The sequence below is a fragment of the Macaca thibetana genome, chromosome 13 (genome assembly GCF_024542745.1).
Source record: "Macaca thibetana thibetana isolate TM-01 chromosome 13, ASM2454274v1, whole genome shotgun sequence".
Lineage (NCBI taxonomy): Eukaryota > Metazoa > Chordata > Mammalia > Primates > Cercopithecidae > Macaca > Macaca thibetana.
The window spans coordinates 16,962,026-16,978,008 of record NC_065590.1 but is presented as its reverse complement, the minus strand read 5'-3'; the positions used below and the strand labels follow the sequence as shown (position 1 = coordinate 16,978,008).

The 15,983-nt window shown below is 47.7% G+C and overlaps 1 protein-coding gene and 1 pseudogene across 3 annotated transcripts in view; both read right to left on the bottom strand.

Moving 5' to 3' along the window:
* The window catches only part of MTLN (mitoregulin), a 1,146,577-nt gene that overhangs the window by 741,367 nt on the left and 389,227 nt on the right, over positions 1-15,983 (bottom strand). The gene's annotated exons all lie outside the window — the stretch shown is intronic.
* LOC126933431 (40S ribosomal protein S14-like) lies at positions 6,217-9,075 on the bottom strand (annotated as a pseudogene).

Sequence of the window (15,983 nt, the reverse complement as noted above, 5' to 3'; positions counted from 1 at the left end):
CAGCTCCCTTGCCAGGTGATAAGAGCTATGATGGAAGCACCCACAGAATGTTTGAAAAGACTTGGCAAAATTGGGGCCATGGTGTTGCCTTTGTCAACAGCTGGATGAAGCTGATCAGCAGCCATCCCTTTGGGCAGGTCCATGCTCCATTTCTCCACTGTCTTCACCAAGGCCCGACTAGGTTAGGCAAACAAGGCCCAAGGAGCCAACTTTAAGGAGGCACTCACCTCCCAGTGCTAGCCTTGTACTTGCAAAGCCCCAAGAGTGAGTGCTTCCTTAAAACATGCATCCTGGGCACCTTCCTAGCCTTGCCCTAGCCCTAGTCCTGTCCCTGGTCTCCACCACTCCCTACTGCCTCCCCCAACAGTGAGGCCTGTATAAATGGTCACATCCTGCTTGCTCTGTTGTTTGTCTACTGCTAGAGTTAAGAGAAATGTGAATTTTCTGGTATGCTTGTCTCCATCAAAACTGAGTAAACAAAATATAGACCAAAAAGAGTCCTGGACTTCACCTGCCTGATTCACCTGTTACATTCCCCATGGTCTTGAGTTTGAGAACCTGAGGTTCTCAGCCTGACTACAAGGTCCGTGAGTGCCAAGGGCAAGTGTCCCATAGTAGGAACTTTAGTCAGAGGAACAATGGGAACAAATGTCTTTTAGAAAAATAACTCTGGCTTTGGCGGTCTGAGAGATGATGTGGACTGAGAAATTAAGAGGCTCCTGAAAAGGTGAGGGCATAGAGAAGCGAAGGGGAGGGCAGCTGTGCTCACTGCAGGAGTCAAGACAAGGTTGAATGAGGTAGGACTTAAGAATTTCTAGATGATTCTATCAAGACTTCCTGGTCAGTGGTGAGGCCTTAAACAAGAAGGGAATATGGAAGAAAGTGGACATTTGCTTTGGGTAAGCTGAGTTTGAAGTCAGGACATCAGTGTATGCTGGAATCACAAGGACCATTGCTGAGAAGACTCCCCCCACCACACAGACCCCTCCCTCCACTCTGGGCTCTCTCCAGGGCAGGAGTCCCACATGGCTTCTCAAATATGCCTCTGCATAAAATATCCCCCAGCCGGACAGCCAGGTTAACTTATTGTTAGCAGGCTGAAAAGAAGGCTGCTATTTCACAGCAGAGATAAAAGTTAATCACAGATTAGGACTGCCCAGAAAATATCGATGACTTCATCCACCTGAGTACTAGCCTGGGGGAAGTGTTCACCACTCCTTAGTTGTCAGACCAGTCCAGCCAGTTCCCCGACTCCCTCTTTAAAATGCAGGCCCAGACTTTAACAAAAGCCTGGACCCATGAATAGACAGCATTCATAGGCTGGTTCTGAGTCATTCTGCAGACCTACTGCGTGCCCTGACTTCAAGACTTCTGATTGGAGAAGGTCTCTGCTTACCTTCCGCCCTGCCTTGTCACCGGACTCTCCCTCCCACTCTCCCTCTCTCATTACAACTTTTATCTGGCGGCACCATCACCCCGGGAGACTCCAAAACAGAAAAGCAGACAGACAGTGGTTACAAAATAAAAGGCCTGTGTTTGGAGGTAAGGGGATTTCTCCGTTCTGACCATCCAGATTGAGGACTAGAGAATCTGTCCCTTTGGGTAAGATGAAAATGGATGAAATTCAAGCTGTGTTTGAAATAAAGATTTCATAAGTTATTATTGTTGGTTCCAAAGTATTAGGCAAATACTACAGGGGTCCATGGGGAGCCCACAGAGCGGGACACAGAAAGCAGAAAGCTCTCGTAGGATGGTAGAGGCAGGGGCACCAACTCTGTCCTCCTGAACCGGCGGATCACCATCACACATTGAAGTTGTGAGCTCAGCGGGGTAAAATGCACACTACACAGATACCCCTGAAGCATGTGACATTCCCCAACACCCCCAGCTTTGGCTATAACAGAACTAGTGTGGATGCCAAAACAAGATGTCCCACATGGTTAAAGAACCTGCGGACTCTTTTTGTAGCGGAATAGTTGACTATGCCATTGTTATTCCCAAAGACGGAAGATGGAATCATCAGAAATTACAGTGACAGGGGTTCCTGTTTGGTAGTATGCCCAAGTGGTAAGGTCCAAACCCTCAGTCTCACTTTCAAGGCCCTCCACGATCCGCAACTCCCCTCTTCCTCCTCCTTTTCTTTTCTAAGCTTTTTCTTACTATTGCCCTTCCCAGGGCCTGCACCCACCAACTGTTCCAAATATCACTGGTTGGTGATACCACGAATGATGAACCATGGGGCTGGCCTTCTCTCCAGCTCAGAACACATCTGCTTTAGCTCAAGCCTGTCCAACCCACGGCCTGCAGGCTGCATGTGGCCCAGGACAGCTTTGAATGTGGCTCAACATAAATTCATAAACTTTTTTAAAGCATTATGAGACTTTTTGCGATGATTTTTGTTGTTGTTCATCAGCTATCATTAGTGTTAGTGCATTCGATGTGTGGCTCAAGGCACTTCTTCTTCCAGTGTGGCCCAGTGAAACCAAAAGATTGGACCCCCGCCCCCCGCAGTCTTTATGCTCATCGAAATGTCCACTTCCTTCAGGCCCCAATGTGTTCCAGCTCCTCTGAGAAGCCTTCCTTGGGTTCCCACTCTCTTGGAAATTTTCTCCTCTGACCCCTCCCCTAGCATACGTTGGCCTCCTACTCACTCATCCTCTGGGCCAGCCATTTGGCACACAATGGTGCAAGAATGGTATAAACAGTACACGTTGTTGTGTTTCTGCAGAAGCCGTGTGGGGAGAGAATGAGTTGGGGGGCCAGGATCTGGAAGCTTCCAGTGGATGAAGAGGATGATGTCAGTGCTACTATCAGGTGGGAAGGCTCCGGATTATTAAGAACCAAATAGGTGGTGTTCCAGGGGTCCAGGAGAGAGAGCCCAGAGTGTGCAGGCCACTCAGAATATGCAGGGGAAGAGCAGGATTGGATTCAGGAGCTGGAGGGACCCCAGGAGAAGACAGGGAGACTAAACTGACACCCTCCACCACAGGGAGTAGAAAGGCACAAGTGCGGACAAGAGGATCAATCAAAGCTCCATTCTGTTCCCAATCCATCCAGTCCCGATGCTCCAGAGAGAAGGGGAGGCACCTGTACACAGGTACTGGGCGTGATTGAGGAGACAGTGCCCAGGAGCCCAACTTCCTCGAAGCGAGAGAAAGGACAGAGAGAGTAAGATCTGCGCACTTCCACATTTTAGAGAATTTGGGAGACCCATGTTGGATTTGGACCGTGGTTCTTATTTGTATTATTTTCTAAGTGGTAGATGTGCTTAATCCCAGCACCTGGTAAACCGATGACAACAGCGGCTTTCTGACCGGAAGGACCTTGCCACTTGATAGCACACGCTGTACCTCGCTTGCATGTCCCTGCTTCCAAGCTTTGGGGATTTCTAGGACTGATTTCTCCTGGTTTCCTTGTGTCGTGTGGGCTCCTTTATACAATATCTCCATATAATAGTGCATGACATGCTCTATTACAAAACACAAACGTGTCTCTCCAAGACAGCCTGGGGGCAGCGAGCTGGGGCGTGGCAAGGAAACCAACTGGAACGACAGGGGAGCCCTAGCGGACGCACAGAGCACCGCTCTTACAACACAAGCCTGCTGCCCCAGCGTGATTTAACCCGTGACGAAAGCAGAGCGTTTAATATGTTCTACAAATTTTAAAAAAAGAACGATAGTGCTTGTCCCAAGTGTGGGATGGAGGCACACACTCTTCTGAGATGTGGAGCAAATTTCATATCTCAAAAGAGAAAAAGGATGACAGTTCCTGCTCAGTCACCAAGTCTGATCCTCAGCCCTGGAACTCCTCAGCCTGCCTGAGCCCAGAAGTGAGGCTCCTTGTGAACACCACAGAAATGCAATGACTATTTTGATTTTCCACAAGGGACAGCACACTGTTCCAGGAGGCATATCCAATCTAAATGAACTAGCATCTGTAAAACTTCCTAGCACAGTCCCAGCACACCGCAGAAGCTCAGCTAATGTTCTTTTCCCTTCCCAAGAAACCCTGAAGCCTTTGAAGGAACCATGATTGGGAAGGCATCAGCATTTGCTTTTTGCTGGCATAAATTTGGACCACTGGTCTGCCCGCGGTGGCCCCTGCCAGCGGCTGTGGGCTTCTAGGGAAGCACATCACACACACCCACCCGCCCCCCGCAAGGAAGACCCCATTGCCCACCGATGTCCTCTTTCCGGTGTCCCTCACGTTCCTGGCCGAGACCCTCCCTTCGGTCACGCCATGAGGTCAGGGCCTGGGTTGCCATTGTCTCCCGGAAGCCAGTGCAGCACTTGGAGCTCAGAAGATGCACACAACTCTTTGTTAAAGAACAAAGAAATGGGGGAAATTTTTAAAAAGAAAATAAACAAAAAGAGGGTGAGATGAAGAGTGTGGCTGAGGCTTTGTTTTCAGGCTGAAAACAGGACACTCAGCCCATTCTCAATGAAACTTCAGCATCGATAATTCAAATGTCTTAGAAATTGTACATTGGAAGGGGAAATAAAATGTTTTTTCCAGCTCTTTTAGGCTTACAGATATCTAAATGAAGCACGGATTGTAGAATGTTGCTCAGAAGGGAATTACATTTGGATTTCATCCTTCCCAGGGATTTGGGGCTCTGCTTGTCACTTTGACTCAAATGGAGAGTCCCTGCCACCTTCATCTGACCACACTGTGCTAAGCACGCAGCCCCAGGGTATAGCTAAGCCCTACACCAGCTGCAGTGAGCCACTTGGCTGGGTGCCCTCCTAGATCCTCCCTGCCCTGTCCCCTGGCTCTCTGTCCCCTGCCATCCTCTTCTCTAGGACTGTTGAAACTTCTCCTCATCTGCTCAGCTTCACACAAAAGGGCTCATATTTTACAGGCTCAGAGCTCCCTTCCCGTGTGTTGGCAAATTAACACATCACATTGCTTGCGTTTAATCTTCAGGTACTTTTTCTCTTTTTTTACTTATAAAATTAATGTAAGTGTATGCTCTCGTCATCAACACAATTTAGATAAAATCCCTTTTTGCAGAGGAAATACACTGCAGAAAACCATTTGGATAAAGCAAGAGTTCCTCTGGGCCCTCCCACTCCCATTTGCATTTTCTTTTATGTGAACTAGCTGGTCATCTTCTTCATCGATTTGTCTATGAGGTTGTTGATCTTGGTCTTTTTTCTTATTAATAGATAGGAGACCTTCATAGAGCCTAGATAACAATCCAGAATTCATGTGTATACATACACATTTATCTATATGTATATGTATAAGCACATTACACACATACATATACATATGCACACATACAAATATCTTAGAAATATCTTCTCCAACTCTGTTGCTTGTCTTTTATCTCAGCTTATAGAGGTTTCTGATTTTGAATCAGAAGTCTCACATTTTGTTGAAGGTAGACATCACTCTTTCTCTATTTGCTTTTGTGATTTGTGTCTTGCTCAAGGTCTTCCCTTTCCTACCTCCATGTCATAAGCATGTTCGCCACTATTTTCTTTCAGTCCTTAATCTTTCTTCCATAGGTAGCCAATGTCCAGCGCGTTTGGTGATGACACCTCCTCGGTAAAGTGCAAGGCCACCTTGACCCCAGCTCCCATGGGTCTGTATTCAGGGGAATTTTGAGGTTGTTTTTGCGGCAGGGCGTCAGGAACTCCTTCCTCTCTGATTCTTGGAAAAGTGTACTGTTTGCTACTGGCTTTCTGGTCTCTCCTCCCTGCGCAGGTGCGGTGTGGAGGGTAATCAGAGTCAGTCCAGAGGTTGCTCAAAGTTTCAGTTTATCTCCAGCCACTATTTGCTAACTCATTTGAGAATTCTGCCAAGATAAACATCAGACAGACCCTCCTATGGTTCACTCAGTCTGCTCCCGGGAAAACTAGGACATGTGTCTGCCCGGCTCTCCTGGCATCCCTGAGAGTGACTGATCTCTGAGTGACCTTTCATTGGCCAGGCTCCCCCAAGGGAAATGTCCACCAGCAGAAAAAGTAGGAAAAAAAATCCCTTTTTGCAGAGGAAATGCACTGCAGAAAACAAACCTAGTCTAACCCTCCCTTTTAAAACGTAGCTTTTAGACTGAAAGAGTTCACCCTTCCTCCCTCCCTCCGGTCACTCTTGAGATGACAATTTCAAATCCCACATAACATTCACAGTGTGTTATTCCCATGCAATTACCTTGCTAGGTTTCATACATTTAGAACACTGAGGCGGACAGCGGATGCTGCTCCTCAGTCTCCTGGTTATCGGGACACTCCTACGCTCAGACGGGTCCACAATGCACCCTTCTCCCACTCTTCATGCCTTTTCTGGCCAACCCTCTTGCTCTCCCAGAGGATTTTAAAAATCTGTCTTGCTCCAAAAAGCAAAGAATGACAGGTGCTTCAGAAAAATACCTAACTGGAAGATCCACTCCCTGACCATGGAGAGCCCACTACGGGCCTAGAAACGCGAGGCAGGGACTTGAAGATGCTGCACACATCCTGTGTGGGAGTGGGAGGAAAGCTGCTGCTTCCTTAGCATTGAAACAGAGAGGGTCATTTCAGCCTTGCAGGGGATGACCAGCCGCCACTGGAATTACATGATGGCATCACATTTGCTCCTCATGTCAACATTCCAGTGTGGGAACGACTGCTCCCTGAAGACACTCGTGGCGCGATAAACACCAGTCAGTGGAATCAAGGCAAGGGTGAGGTCCTCTTCCTTCTGCCTCCTTCTCACCATGGCACCTTGAGAGAGGCCCTTTTCCCCTCGGGCTCTTCCATTTTCTCATTTGCAAAATGAAGAGGATCCCATCTTCACCACCGTGTTTAGAAATGACACAAGCTCACCAAAAACCTCTGCCGCCTCGAAGATACGGAATCGCTGTTGAGGCTCCTTGTCTGAGAGTCGGGGCTCTGCTCCCCTCGGGCCCAAGTCTACCAATTGTTCTTTGGAAAACAAAAGTTGGCGGCATTAAAACTGGGCTGTTCCAAGTGTTCTTTATGTTTTATACGTTTTATAAAGTGAAAGTCAATATTTAGATGATTGTTAGAAATGTCTCTTGGGGGCTTTATGGTTTTCTAACATGGAGTCAGGGGACATGTTACCTCGGCAGGAACATGTGGGCCAGGGCTGAGAGGAGGGAACCATGTCAGGGAGGCTGGTGCCTGGGGAGGGAAGGTCTCCTCCTGTGGAGGGCCTGGCCCTCATGGATTCCCCACTTCCAGGCGACTTTGTGACCTCAGAGAAGCTAATCTGATGTGCAGGCTACTGACATTGCCCATGCCGTTCCTGCCTGGCCGATGGAACCCCCTGTCTGGAATCTGTGGATGGCAGACCCCCTGATAGTGTGGAGCGTGGGTTTTTTGAAGTAGGTCTGTCATTGTCATCCAGGCTGGAGTGCAGTGGCACACATCACCACACCAGGATAAATCTTTTATTTTTTGTAGAGACATGGTCTCACTATGTTGCCCAGGCTGGTCTTGAACTCCTGGGCTCAGGAGGTCCTCCTGCCTCGACCTCCCAAAGTGCTGGGATTACAGGCATGTGCCACTGTGCCCAGCCTTGGAACATGATTTTTAAAGGGACCTCTGAGGTGAATTTGAAAACCAGTTCAGGAAGTTGGAAAGGAGAAATTCCTAGAATCCTGTGTGACTGCTGGGTTCCCTTAGTATTTCCAGTGCCAAGAGGGAGCTGAAGTCGAGAAGAGCAGATGACACGGGAGTCTTGCCAAATAGGGAGACGGGGCCAGGGTGCAGGGGAGGTAAGGCTCTGTGCCCAGCTGTGGGGGAGGGAGGAATCTTCTGGAAGTCCTCTGGGATGGTGGTGCCCATTTGTTTTGCTAAAGCCAGTGTTAACAAGGGTTTCAGTCCCAACCATGCCCCATACCCTGGCTCCCCGATCCTGCCCCAGCTCAAGCTTCCCTGTAATGGGTTTTCACCCCATTTCTCCTCTTGCACTTGCCTCTCCCCTGTTACCCCGTCAATGATACCGTCAAAGAAATTGGACCTGGACTGGTCACTGCAGTACATGACTGCATGTAGTACGTGACGAATTCCACTCCACCAGCCCGGAAAGGTCATCTCTTGTAGTTGCCTCAGCTGCAAAGTAGGGTTACTAATACCAGCCTGGCAGACTGTGTGATTACACTTAGTAAGAGGACTCAGGTTAAGAACATTCCTAAGGTGCTCTCCAAAGAATCCCAGGGACTGTGAATAAAATGTTAAAATGACCTTTCTCCCTTCCTTGTCCCTGCATCTCATTTATCCTTGAGAGAAGGCCCATGAGGTGTTTCCCTGACGCCAACTTCCAGGTAACACAAACTTCAGGGGGAACCTCTAAGCACTTAAATAAAGCACATTATTCTTCTAGCATTTTATGTGACCGCAATTCTAGAACTGTACACATTTTCTGCCTTTAGAAGCAATGCACAGGGAATTGGAGTGAAGGGTTTTCTTCAGGACTCAGGAGGGCAAGTGACAGGACTCTCCCTGGTGTTGCATTATGCAAATGAGCGCCCGCCCATCAGTCCTGGGCCCTTCACCATGCAGACCAAGACTGGGCGTCATTTTGTGTCAATTATCTCTCTCTCTCTCTCTCTCTTTTTTTTTAGTTTACATGAAGGCAATTTATTAACAGAAAACATTTTGAGGAGTCTTGTTCACAGATGGCGACCATGGCAACCCCTGTTCCTGCAGGTGCTGTTGGAGGAGATGGGAATGACATCCTCAATGCACCTGATCTTCATCCCTAAGCGGGCTCCAGGTCCAGGGATCTCAGTCCTATTTCCTTCTGTGGCCTGGAGTTTGATGTAGGGCAGTGATGCCTGGCTCCTTGCACCTCTAGACCACATAGACCACATCCTGGGTGGCCAGCGTGGCAGCATGTGGAGAGGATTCATCTGACCAGCCTTTACCTTCATCCCACCAGTCACACAGCACTTTTTTTTTTTTTTTTTTTTTTTTTGCCAGAAAGATCAGTGACATGGACAAATGTGTCATTGAAGGATGCAAAGATATGATAGATGTCAAATACATTCTCTCCTTCAGCCTCCTGAGCTCCAGGGCTGATGACCTGTTCTTCCTTCTTTTCCTTCCCCTTTCAAGGTATCATTTCTGTGCATCATCTCCAGACTCTGCACCAAAAAGCCCTGTGAATTCTTAGATCTGTCTTAGAAGTCCCTTTTCTTTCTGTGTCCTGTTGCCAGCTGCCATCTCTGGCTCTCCCTGCCTCCTCTTGGCTCTCCACCCTACCTTAGCCCTCAACTACTCTCCGAGGAAAACTCAACACCAAGGGTGGTCAGAATGGCCTTTAATAGGGAGGTGTTGATGAGTTTGTGGCAGCTCAGAGGCTCTCCGTGTCGGAGCCGTGCATTCTTAGCCCTGAAAAAACACAGGCTGTTGCTGTGGGTCTAGCTGCCAGATCCAGGGGCCCTGGTTGCATTTGTATAATACACCTCCCACTTTGTGGCTGGGTGTGCCCTCGGATTTATTTTAGAATAGTTATTTTCTATGTCCGTGGGGAATTGTGCTACTAGCACGGCACTTTATTGGAAGGATCCAATAAAGAAAGCAGTGGGTGGTCTCTTGAACTTGTGTTATAATATAATCGTATTACAATAGGAGGCAGCATGGTTTAGTGGCTCAAAGTTTAAGCTGCTTGGTTGTGCCATTACTAGCTCTATGCAGTTTCTGGCTTCATTAAATTACTATATGCAAAGAGATCAGCAGAGCAGAGGCCTGCATCTCTGCTGAATCCTGTCAAGTCCTCATATGAGGGCCTGGCACAGATTATGGGACTGAGAGGATGCCCACCCCTCCCTGGAAAGCAGGGTGAGGGGGGCAGGGAAGGGGTGGGAAGCTGTCAGGATGGGGGGCCTAGCTTGATGGTGGCTTTGTCACATCCCATATTTAGCCTAAGATGGAGCTATTTTGGAGCTGATTCAGTTCCTGGGGATGTTTTTTTTCTTTTTATAAGATTCAGAACCACTCTGAGCTAAAACCAAACTTTATCTGTAAAACAGAAATAATACTAGCTGCCTAACAGGGCTATTGTGGAAGTTAAATGGAGAAATGTACCTAAAAGGCTAAGAACAGGGCCGAGGCAGGACAAGCACTCAACAACAGCTAGCACTCAACAACAAGCACTCAACAACAGCTAGCACTCAACAACAAGCACTCAACAACAGCTAGCACTCAGCAGCTAGCACTCAACAACAGTTAGCACTCAGCAACAAGCACTCAACAACAGCTAGCACTCAACAACAGCTAGCATTCAATAACAGCTAGCACTCAACAGCACTACAGTATTGTACGTTATTGAGTGCTTATCCTGTCCTGGGCCCTGTTCTTTGAGGGCTCTGTTCTTTGTTCTTTGCTATCTTTGACAGCATTTCTTAAATCATTTTTGAAAATTATTTTTCCCTTTCTTTTTTTGTGAAATAATTTCCCTATAGCCACCAGGCACAGAGCAATGGGGTAAGGGTCTTTTTTTTCTGTTTTTAACAGCACAGCCTTCTCAGCAAACCTTTCCTGGCCTTCTTTAGAGTGGCCTCAGATGGACACTGTGTTGCATTTGAGGGTTGTATATCAGGCAGGCCTTTAATACTGGTTGACACTTTTTGGGGTTTCATGGCACTAGGGAGACCACTTTCTGTTCCTCCTGAGGAGTAGACTGAGTCAGGCTGTTGGGTGGGGGTGACACTTCTCTGTCATCCCCTATAAGACCCCAAGAACCCATGAATTGTTCCCCCCCAGAGGTCTTCACATTGCGATGAGAGGAGGCAAACTCTTGTGAGACCTTGGAAGAAGTATCGATAGTGTTCAACAATCCCAATCCCAAGTCAAGGTGAGAATTCTTTTTAATTTCATGGGAACCCTGAGTTGAAGGAAGCCCTGCTCATCCTGTTAACATGGCGGTGGCTGCTGGGACCAGAGTCAAACAGCATGCTGAATAGGCTCTGGCTCTCTTCTGACTCAAAAATCCCAGAGTAGTCTTGGACCAGGTCTGAAGAAGATGCTTTATATGCTGCAGCACAGGATGTTTTGGGCTTTTGGGTCTTTTCATTAAGAATGTGTAACTATTACCTCCCTGTTGGGTGAACCTGTGGAACTAAAACTTGAGGCGGGATGCATTCTTCTATCTCTTAGGACAAACCTCTCCAGACAGTCTCCCTGGAAGTGAGCCATGGGGCATGCTATTGTAGTTGGAGAGCCAGCCATGCTGTGAGGGAAGAGAGCGCTGCCATGGTCTGAACATTTGTGTCCCCCCAGACTTCATATGGAGAAACCTAGCCCCCAGTGAGGGCATTAGGAGGTGGGGGCCCTGGAAGGTGATTAGGTCATAAAGGCAGAGCTGTCATTAATGGGATCAGTGCCCTTATAAAAGAGGCCCCAGAGAGTCTGTCTGCCCCTTCCACCACGTAACGATACAGCAAGAAGGCACCATCTATAAACCAGGAAATAGGTTCTCATTAGACACCAAATTTGCCAGTACCTTGGTCTTAGACTTTCCAGCCTCCAGAACTGGGAGAAATAATTTCTCTTGTTGATAAGTCACCCAGCTTATAGTATTTTGTTACAGGAGCTCAAATGCCTTAAGACAGTGGCACTTAGAATCAGAGGCTTGGGGCCACACTCCTTGAAGTTAAACTTGGCTTGTGACTCACTTTGGCCAATGAAATGTGAGTTGCGGTAATGATGTCTCTTCTGGGAATAGACCTTCAAGCCCAAGGCTTGATACACCATGCCCCCTTTCCCCTGCCATAGAGACTGACAGCACTACTGTGGGGGATTCTTCCATCCAACCCTCCTAAGTAAAGTGACACAGAATAGAACCTTGCTGAGTCAAGATGGCCGTATAGCATGCACAAGAGATAAATGTGTGCTGGGTGCAGACACTGAGTCTGAGTTTATTTTTTACCAGAGCATAACCAGCCTGTCCTGGTGAATATAGTTAACAGCCAACAGTATTCCCTAATTGCCACATTTTACACATGACCAGTGGAGCCTTATAAATTTGAGAGCTAGGAATCTTCCCATTTTACAGATGAGAAAACTGAGACCCTGAGCAGTAACAACTCATACTTGATGCTGAAACTCAACCTTAACCACCTACCAACACCTACCAAGCCTGATCTGCAGCAGGCAACCGGCACATTCACATTGAATCTCTCAGACATTCGCTCTGGGCTGAGCAGACATTGGCAGAAACTGACCCCTTCCTTTGTTTCTGAGGCAAGAGGAGGCATTTCTCATGGGAAAAGGGGTGAGGACAGGAAAGACGGCTCCTAGGAAACACACCTATCCATCTAAGTCCCCAGGAAGCCAAGTCAAAGGTGTAGTGTCGCTCTATACCCATCGCTTGGCCCTACTGTGCCTGGAATCCCCCCATGAAGCCACCAGAAACAAAAACTTCTGGGAAAAGAGATGGTGGGGCTTTCCTCAGACAGTAATGAGTTATTCTGGATCAAATGCCCACTGGGCCAAGAAGGTGAGTGGCCTAGTCAGTTTGGACTGCCATAGTGGAATACCATTGATGGGATGACTTGTAAACAACTGAAAATTACTTCTCACGGTTCTCAAAGTCCAAGATCAGGTCCCAGCATGGCCAGGTTCTGGCAGGGACCCTCTTCCAGGCTGAAGACTTCAACGTCTCATCTTCTTGCGTGGTGGAAAGAGAGTGAGAGAGCTCTCTGGGGTCTCTTTCATAAGGGTGCTAATCCCAGTCATGAGGGCCCCACCCTTGTGACCTCATCACCTCCCAAAGGCCTCGTCTCCTAATATGATCACCTTGGGGGTTAGGATTTCTACATATGAATTTGGCAGGACACAAGCAATCAGTCCATAACTGTGACACACAGGAGGAAACTGCAGGCCAGATGAGGAGAGTGGTAAGGAAGGGAACAGGTGCTTCCTCTCTGCAGGGCAGCTGTCATTCTGCTGAGCATCTGCAGGTGGGAAGATGTCCAAGTGCTGCCAGAGCATCCCATTTTCCAAGAGTAGTTGGAAAATATAGATTTTCTTTTTAACATGAAAGGTCAGCTCCTGATCTTTACATCTTGATAGTTCATTAAACAACTTAAAATGCATGTGTGCCAAGCAAAACACATTCCAGACTGTAGCCCCCAAGCCTTCAGTCTGTGACCTCTGGAAAGATCTAGCATCATTTTGCTACTTGAAGGAATGTTAGTGGGGGCAGACTCTCCTCATCTAAACAAGGAATATGTCTGGAAATGCAGTCACCCGCCTGACATGTGGGTGGAGTTGGCTGCCATCTGGATCCGGGTGTTTCAGAACCACCACCTGCTGCAAGGTGTCTGACATTCCATAACTAGGGACTCAGTTCTTGTTTGGGGGCATTGTCTCCTGGTTAAAAATAAATGAACCTTGACTGCCTTCTCCATAACTTTTCCCTTAGAAAAAAGCAGTAAGTATGAAGACAAGACCCTGAAGTTTGGCCAGTGGGTGGGCTGGTGCAAAGAGGGCTCCCTGGGATAGGGCAGAAGAGGGAGGAAAAAGAAGCTGGGTGTGTGTGTACCAGGAGGACTTGCCCCAGTTCCTGGCTTCCACTCAGGATACCCAATGTTGGCCTCCAGCACGCAATCCTGAATTCCCAGCAATGGCTGAGAAAGGTGCATGTGCCTTCAGGGAGTGAGACTTCAGCTGGGCCGAGGAAGCTGTTGAGGTCTACCTCTCAAACTTTCTTTCAAAGGCATGCAGAATTTCCATCTGAGGCTATTTGTACAAATGATGATGTTCCCTCCGCATACTTGTCTGTTCAAACTCTTATTAATTTTAAGCAGGCTGGGAGAAGACAGCCTGTACACAATGAGAGAGTCAACATACAGACAGACAATGTCAAGACCATGTAGAAAGACAGAACTCTGACCCACAGTCTGTAGGAATCAGCCCAGAAGCCAAACAACAGCTCCTATAGCAATCAGACCCAAAATTCTAGGACTCGATTAATAACTGATTGATTCCCTAGGTATTTTTGTTTTGTTTTGTTTTTGTTTTGAGATGGAGTCTCGCTCTGTCCCCCAGGCTGGAGTGCAGTGGCTCAATCTCAGCTCACTGCAACCTCTGCCTCCCAGGTTCGAGCGACTCTGCCACCTCAGTCTCTCAAGTAGCTGGGATTACAAGTGCGCACCACCATGCCTGGCTAATTTTTTGTATATTTAGTAGAGACGGGGTTTCACCATGTTGGCCAGGCTGGTCTCAAACTCCTGACCTCAAGTGATCTGCCCACCTTAGCCCCTCAAAGTGCTGGGATTACAGGAGTGAGCCACCACGCCTGGCCTGATTCCCTAGGTTTTTGTCACCACTTCCAACTTAGGACCAATGGAAGAAAGCCGAACATGCTCCCAAACCAATCACACGGGAGGTCCCATTTCTTGTAGCCACCTTCATTTTCCCCAGGACAACACCCTCCACTCAGGGCACACCCGAAGCCTTCCTTTCTTTCCTCTTTGAGGCTTTCCCACTCCCCTGCTTCCCTCTGAGTTTCTGCCAAAACACAAGGGATGATGGCCAACTCCGTCACTAGCACAAGTTCTGAATCAATAGGCTTTGCTCCTCACTTGGCTGGCGTGTGTTCATTTACACAGCTCACAGTTTATTTGGGGGTTGGGCTCACTCCAGGTAGGTAGCATTGGCCAACATGGTTGATTAAAATGCACCCCCATGCACTAACTCTACAGAATGCACTTGGAGGAGGCAGGTTTGAAGGGATTGATGTACTTGTCTGTTCCAGATGGAGGGCAGAGAGGCTCAAGAGATGTTTGAAATCATTGTTTTGACCAGAAACTTCATTAGCCTGAAGACAATGGGGCAATTGTCCTGGGGCAGACAAAGCTGGGTGCTGGGGACTTGGATAAGCTGCCACCTGAGCTGTCTGGGCACAGATTTCCACAGGCTGATGCCCGGCGGTGAAGAAGGCAGTTCTCTTCCTGTGAAATGCAGCCATTGAAGGTGGTGACCACTCAGCCCCACTGGAGGGGACCAACGTGGACAAGTGGCCCTGTCACCTCCTTGCTGGGGCAAGTCACCAATGTTTTTAGCAGGCAAGAGGCATCTCAAATTAAACCCAACTAAAAGAGATGTGCCTTGGGAAGGGAATGGCATTGTCTAGTATACGAACAAAACGTCATGGACGGAGAACTTTAAAGACATGATACCTTTATTTTGCAGGGAGAAGCAGTTGGAAATGAAAGAAGTTGAAATTTACAATATTAATTAAAAAGAAGAATTGGGATAGCTCTGAAATGTATTCCTGGCCCCCTCTCTCACCAGTTTCTGATATTTTGAAAACTTCAGGGGATGAATTCGCGTTTTTCTCCAGACATGGCTCTACAAAGAACCACAACTTAGAGGCACTGCTTGGAGCTTGGCCAATTAGGAAGAAGGGTGAGGGAGACTCCACACCACAGCCCTCCTGGTCCTGGCACAGGCCCCATAAAAAGGAAGAGAAGGTGCTAAAATACCTTTGTTCTTTTTAAAGAATGGCTGCCAATTACTTCAACCAAGGTCCTGATTCCATTCCTGCTAATTAGGCTGACATCACAGAATTTACCAGAAGAAAAGTGGCCTGGAAAGCTGCTCTCCCCGTCTCTAGGCTTCTGTGTGATCATGTGACACAGCAGTTACTATGGCGATTATCAGTCTTGAGTGGATTGTCCACAAGTTGAACTTACATCTGACAAGTCAAATTTGTCAGTTTGGAGAAAAAGTAAAGTGGGTTACTTTTTTTATTTTTTCTTGAAGAGATTTTCTTGGCTCCTGGAGATAGCTTCTCCACCTTTCTAGCTGGCAGGCTTTTTCCACATTGTAGTTTTGAGATTATTTTATTCTCTCTTGTGGTCTATATTGTGCACAAGAAATAGACATAGCCAGCAGCCATGGCCCTCCATCATAATGTGGGGATAAAATAAAACACATCCTGTGATTCAGTGAGGCACCAATCATAGGCTCTGCCTCTCCTGTGATGGGAATAGTATGCCAGCAGATGGGTTTTCTCTCCAA